This window comes from Gorilla gorilla, chromosome 7 (assembly GCF_029281585.2).
Source record: "Gorilla gorilla gorilla isolate KB3781 chromosome 7, NHGRI_mGorGor1-v2.1_pri, whole genome shotgun sequence".
Classification (NCBI taxonomy): Eukaryota; Metazoa; Chordata; class Mammalia; order Primates; family Hominidae; genus Gorilla; species Gorilla gorilla.
In genome coordinates this window covers 123,582,951-123,588,950 of record NC_073231.2, presented here as the reverse complement: position 1 = coordinate 123,588,950, position 6,000 = coordinate 123,582,951, and the positions used below count along the sequence as shown (strand labels likewise).

General features: G+C 42.1%; 1 long non-coding RNA gene across 1 annotated transcript in view; it reads left to right on the top strand.

The window, feature by feature from the left end:
- Positions 1-2,168: 2,168 nt before the first annotated feature.
- Positions 2,169-6,000, top strand: part of LOC134759116 (uncharacterized) — a 94,126-nt gene continuing 90,294 nt past the window's right edge. Inside the window, exons 1-2 of the long non-coding RNA XR_010135032.1 lie at positions 2,169-2,283; positions 2,882-2,953. This is a non-coding gene — a long non-coding RNA (uncharacterized lncRNA). The remainder of the gene's footprint in view (positions 2,284-2,881; positions 2,954-6,000) is intronic.

Sequence of the window (6,000 nt, the reverse complement as noted above, 5' to 3'; positions counted from 1 at the left end):
GATTTCCACTGGAGTTAAGAAAAAAACCTTTTATATGTTCTGCCACTATTTGTCTCTGTCTTCATATTTTACGGCTACTTTCTCACTTTTTTTTTTCCAGAACACACAAAAGCTTGTTGCTGCCTCAGAGTTTTTGCCCTTATAGTTCTTTTAGTTTATAACCCTTGTCTCAAGTTCATGGCATGGTTGATTTTTCACCTCTCCAACTCTCAGCTCAAATATCACCTCTAAGGTCAGGTCATGCCTGGCCACTCTACCTTAATTAGTCACCATCCACCTCACAGGTTACTTTCACATCATCACAGTTGGAAAGCACTGTGTTTATTCATTTACTTTGTGTTCCTTCTACTAGGATGTAACCTTCATAACAACAGACATCTTGTTTTTCTTCATCTCTGTGTCCTAATTAGCTCACAGATAGGGGATACTCAAGAAATAATTATTAAATACATGAGGGATTTGGGTATGATTTGAGTCCCCACCCCTTTTCCTATACTCTACTCTCATCCCTTGCTGTTCCTTCTTTCCAAGGCCTTGATGTTAGTTGGTACGAGAATTTGGGGGGAAATTGCTCTGTATACATTGTGTGAAGAAATTCAGGAATTATATTTATTATAAGAGGAGTGCAGAGAGGGGTAAGGGTAGGAGCAAACAAGATGGTAGAAAGTGGAGTGCTAGACTACTTGACTCCTTTTGCTGCCCTCCCTCCCAAATTACGAGGCGCATGAAAAACTGACATTGATGTATAATAGAAATTAAAGGTGTTAAATTTTATTCCCAAGTGGTGTAGTGATAGACAAAAGCAATAATAGAGGAAGCTGGAGCTTGAGAGATAGAACACAGGAGGAGATGTAAAACCCTTAGGAATTAGCAGAAATATTGAGGGAGCATTTCCTGAAGCCATGAAAAGAAAAAGTTCAAGGCAATGTTGCTTAGCTCTCATGGGGTACGCAGACAACTAAAGTCTTTGATACATATAGAATTGTACCACATAGGCAATAATAGAGACAATGTGGAGGGAATGACTAAGACTGTCCACTGAACAAGGGAAGGGGGCTTCTTGTAAAGTCTTTGTATACTGTACATGAGAATTAAGATATATCTTGCACAATCATTCAATGTTTTCCAGGTAGATAAAGTGATTGGGGTAAAGCACATTTCGGAAGAATGGTGGCACGAATTTGCCTTCATTAAAATAAATTAATTAAATGAAACTTTAATGGTGCCCACTAAATCCCAGACTCTGTACCAATTAGGTAATTGAATGGGTCTTGTATTGGAATGGGATTAGAGTTGACAGCATAGGCTTGAGTCAGAGAGACTTGAGTTCAAATCCCAGCTCCACTACTTCTGAGTTGTGCAAACTTGGGCAAGTTATTCAACCTCCTTGTGCCTTGATTTCCTTATCAATAAGTGATTTGTTTTTAAAGAAGGATTCACAAGCAAACATATCTGGTTTTTTTGTTTGTTTGTTTGTTCTTGAGACAGAGTCTCGCTCTGTTGTCCAGGCTGGAGTGCAGTGATGCGATCTTGACTCACTGCAACCTCCGCCTCCCAGGAGTTCAAGCGATCCTCCTGCCTCAGTCTTCCGAGTAGCTGGGACTACAGGCATGTGCCACCACATCCTGCTACTATTTTTGTATTTTTTTGTAGAGATGGTTTCGCCATGTTGGCCAGGCTGGTCTTGAACCCTTGACTTCAGGTGATCCACCGGCCTCGGCCTCACAAAGTGCTGGGATTACAGGTATGAGCCACCACGCCCAGCCTGCAAACATATGTTGAACTCTTTGCACAGTGCCCTGCATGAGATAGATGACAGCTACTTCTTCCATGTTGTTAATTTGGTGTGAGTATATGTTACATGTATGTGTATGCAAGATAATAATCTTCTTGTAACCGCTGACAGGCCTTGTTGTGAATGATGATGGAAAAAGCAAGAACCTTGTCCAGGTTCCTCTCCAGGGAGCAGGGGTGGGTTGTGATTCTTGATTTCATTCCTTTGGATATGAAGAGTTTTCACACAGAGGCAGCACGAATTTGTCTCTCTCCTAGAGGGTGGGGAGAGTTGCTGGGTGGATATAACTGCATCACAGCCCTTCTGGGTAAACTGGCCACTCCCTACTGATTTGTTATCTTGCTAAATGTGTCTCCTCCCTTCCTTTCTGGAGCTTTTGCAGCTGTTCCTGGAAGGAGACCCAGTTGAAAGGGGCTGTTATGGACCAGGAACAGCTGGGATCTTTAATGATCTGTCAGCAGCTTACAGCAAAGTTCCAACACCCTGAGGTAATGATGGGGGTGGGGGATGTCTCAGAGGAAGAACTGATTATGCAATAAGCTGAAAGTCCCTTTGAAATCTGGTGACACAGTTATTGAGAGGCCAGCAGGATGGAGAAGGACGTGGGGAAGGCTGATGAGAGGAGAAGTTCCTCTCTAGGGATCATTTGGGGCAAACAAATGAGATCCAAGGGGAGTTCCAATATAGGAAATAGGAGAGAAATCCTAGGGCCCAGGAAATTACAGACTCATAATTAGCTGGTCAAAGCAATCAATAGTCATGTAGATTGTCATTTGCTTGCAAATTGCACACCTGGGGTCCCTTAGAAAAACTTGGCTTCAAGACTTAAGTTGCTGCTTCTGAAGGTAATGAACAATACTCTCTGTTCTGTTACTCATTACAGTATCAGTCCCCAAATCCTTGGTCTCTGCATTCCAACACAAAGTAAAAAGGATTGAGCAGGTTAGTATTGAAGAGCTTGGAAGCAGTGGCATTTCCAATGACCCCATTTGTTCAGTTTTCATGAAGACTAATGAGATAAGAAGGGGTTAGTTATTTTTGGATTTTTTTCCCCATAATTAGAGATTACTGTCTTGTGTTTTTCAGGGCTTTGGTTTTGGTTGCAAGTAACAGAAACCCAGCGCTAATTAATAAACGGGAAAGTGTGTCAGTGGAAATGTAAGTAAGAAGAGATTTCATTTATTGGCCAATTCAAAAGATGACAAGCTTTAGGCGTGGTTCAGTCCAGTGGCTCATGATGTCTTCAGGACTCAGTGTTTCTCTGTTGTCATCTCTTAGTTCTATTATTTTTTCTGTGTTGGTTCATTATGAGGTTTCCTTTAGAGGGTGGCAGAGAAAGCCACTAGTTGCTCCAAGTCTTTATTCTACCAGCTCCAAAAGTCCGACAGAAAGAGAAAACTGCTTTCCCGAAGGGTGTAAGAGGATGAAAGGCATGTCATCAGCTGAATTGCATCAGGTGTCCATCTTGGAATCAATCACGGTGCCTCTTATTAGCAAAGCCTGAGTCATAGGTGAGTCTATACTTGGATGGGGTAGTAAGGAAATCCCATGTTGATTGCATGGATGGAAAGTGGGGGTGTTGTGGTTTCATAATGGCTTATTAGGGTTCAATAATCAGAACACCAAATAATCCATGCTGGGAGGTAAAAATTACAGATATTCTACTTTATGCCCCAAACTAGACTTCAAATCTGTGCTGCTCTTCCAATCATGAATCCGCAGAACAGAGGATAGAAAGTTCAGGTCAATTCAAATTTGACAAACACTTTCCGAGCACTTACTATGTGCCAATATCTGTGGGAGGCCCTGGGAAACCAAAGATGAATGAAACACAAACTCTGATGTCAGAGACCTCACAGTCTGGTGTTTAAGACGATAATAGTCTGGATTAGATTCTGGTGTGATGAGATGGATTGTCTCATAAAAAACAGAGGGAAGGGATTATTTAACTCTGATGGGTGGCTGGGTGCTGAGAAGACCCTCAGAGGGTGTAACCTTTGAGTCTTAAGGAGGATTAAGTTTAAAGGGGATTTTGTTGGAGGATAAGCATCAGGGAAAGCATTCCAAGAAGAGAGACTGGCATATGCAAAGGTATAGTGTTGTGACCTCTGATTAAATATGGATGAGACAGGACAGGGAAAAACACACTTGTTAGATTGTGGCAAATGCCCATGTGAAGTGATTAAGTGACTGAAATTGGGCTGAGGTGGTGTGCTGGTAGATTCTAAGGTGACCCCAGTGATCCATGCCTTGTACAATCTTCTCCCCTGTGAGTGTGGGTGGAACCTGTGGGTATCATGACCCATTACTCGGTGAGCAGGTGATGTTATATTGGAAGATTGACTATAAGAAGGGGAGACTATCTGTGTGGTCCTGGCCTAATGACATGAATCCTTTAAGAGCAGAGCTTTCTCCAGCTGGTAGAAAAAGGGGAAATATGAGACTTAAAGGTGGAGGTGGCCCCGTGGAAAAGACCTAAGGGTAGCCTGTGGGAACTGAGAGAAAACCCCAACTGGCAGCCAGCAAGAAAACAGGGATCTTAATCTTACGACCACAAGGAACTGGACTCTGCTACCAGAATGAGCTGCGAGGGAGATTCTTCCTCAAAAGCTTCAGATAAGAACTCCACCTGGCTGACCTTTGATTTTGGTTTTGTGAGAACTTTGGCAGATAACCCAGGTGAGTCTTCACAGTCTGAGTTAACAAGTTGGTATTGTTTTAGGTTGCAAAATTCGTGGTCATGTGTTACTCATCAGTAGAAAATGAATACAGGTGAGAACAATGAAGACATCATCATTAGATGACTCCTATTAGAGTCCAAGACCCTCAAAGAGGTGTAAGCTCTTCTGGGTTGGGTGTGTCTGTATATTATCTATCAATTTATAGTCAGCACCTATCACTCTGCCTGGTACATAGAAGACAGAAAATAGTATTGGTTGAATGAATGGTTTTGTGAATGATCAATTCTCACCATTACCACACGAAGGCTTCACTTTGCGCATCCTCCAGATGCTAATGAAGGTATGGCCTCCCTTTCTTAGAGTTGACAGTAAGACCCTGCCTACAAAGCTGAATTCCAAAGACAACTCAGTTCACCAGGAACATAGCGGCCGATGGTTTATTCCCTCAGTCAACAAACTATTTTGGAATACCAATCACACACACAGAGCTATGCTAGCTTTCTACAGGTAGAACTCAGAGGCAAACAAAACAAAAATCTGCCTTGTATCCTCAAGGTAGCAGACTTACTGGGAGTCAAACTCATCCAACAGGATATAATTAGAGACTGTATTATGGAACAAAAAGTTAAGGAATTTGTAATGAGAGGACATAAGTTTGAGACCTGGCTCTGCCACTTACTAGCCACGTAACCTTCAGCTATTACATAATACTCTTTGAATCTCAGTTTTCTCTCCTCTTAGAGCACAGTAGTTCTATTTATCTCTCCTTGCTTTTGGGAAAGTTATCCACAATAATGCTTGAAAAAGGTTATTTGCAAACTGTAAAGTTGGAAGTCCACATTATTAATAAATGAGATCATGGGAGTGTTAAATATATCCTAGGAAGTGCTAGAGAGAAAAGCAGAAGAAGACACTGACCTCATGAATGCTCAGGCAGGCCAAAGTGCTTTAGGAAGTCTTCCACACAAATTCTGGCTTGGGTTGAGATTTCAGAGAAGCTCTGGTGTGGCTTGGTAGGAGGAGGCAAGGGTCTGGAAAGGGGTAGGTGGCTCTAGGGCTCTATTATATCCAGAATTTATTTTTGAACCTCTCAGTGTACAATCTTGAGAAGCTTTTCTCTTATTGGGAGAAAAACTGCATTCACCAAGTGCTGGCAAATTTGGCAAACAGAGACTTTTAGACACTTGTATTGTTCAAGGAACCCATCTTTTCAGCGGCTAGAGGAATCCAGTGCCTTCTGAAGATTTTGGAGAATAACTCTGATCGCAACTAGAAAAAACAAATGACTTGATTAGAGTAACTACCGAGTGCTTTTTTGACAGGCTGATGGAGCCAATTAATAAGCTCAGCATGAATTTCCTGTCAGAAAGGAATGCCTAGAAGCAGAATTCTCTTGTGTGGCATCACCAGGGACTTGCTCCAGTTACCTCAGACCCTAGGTTTGAATTAGTCAGAAGGTAAAGCAGCTTCCCCAATCCTGGGATGCCCACTCTCTTTCTGCATACTAAACTATCAATTACACTT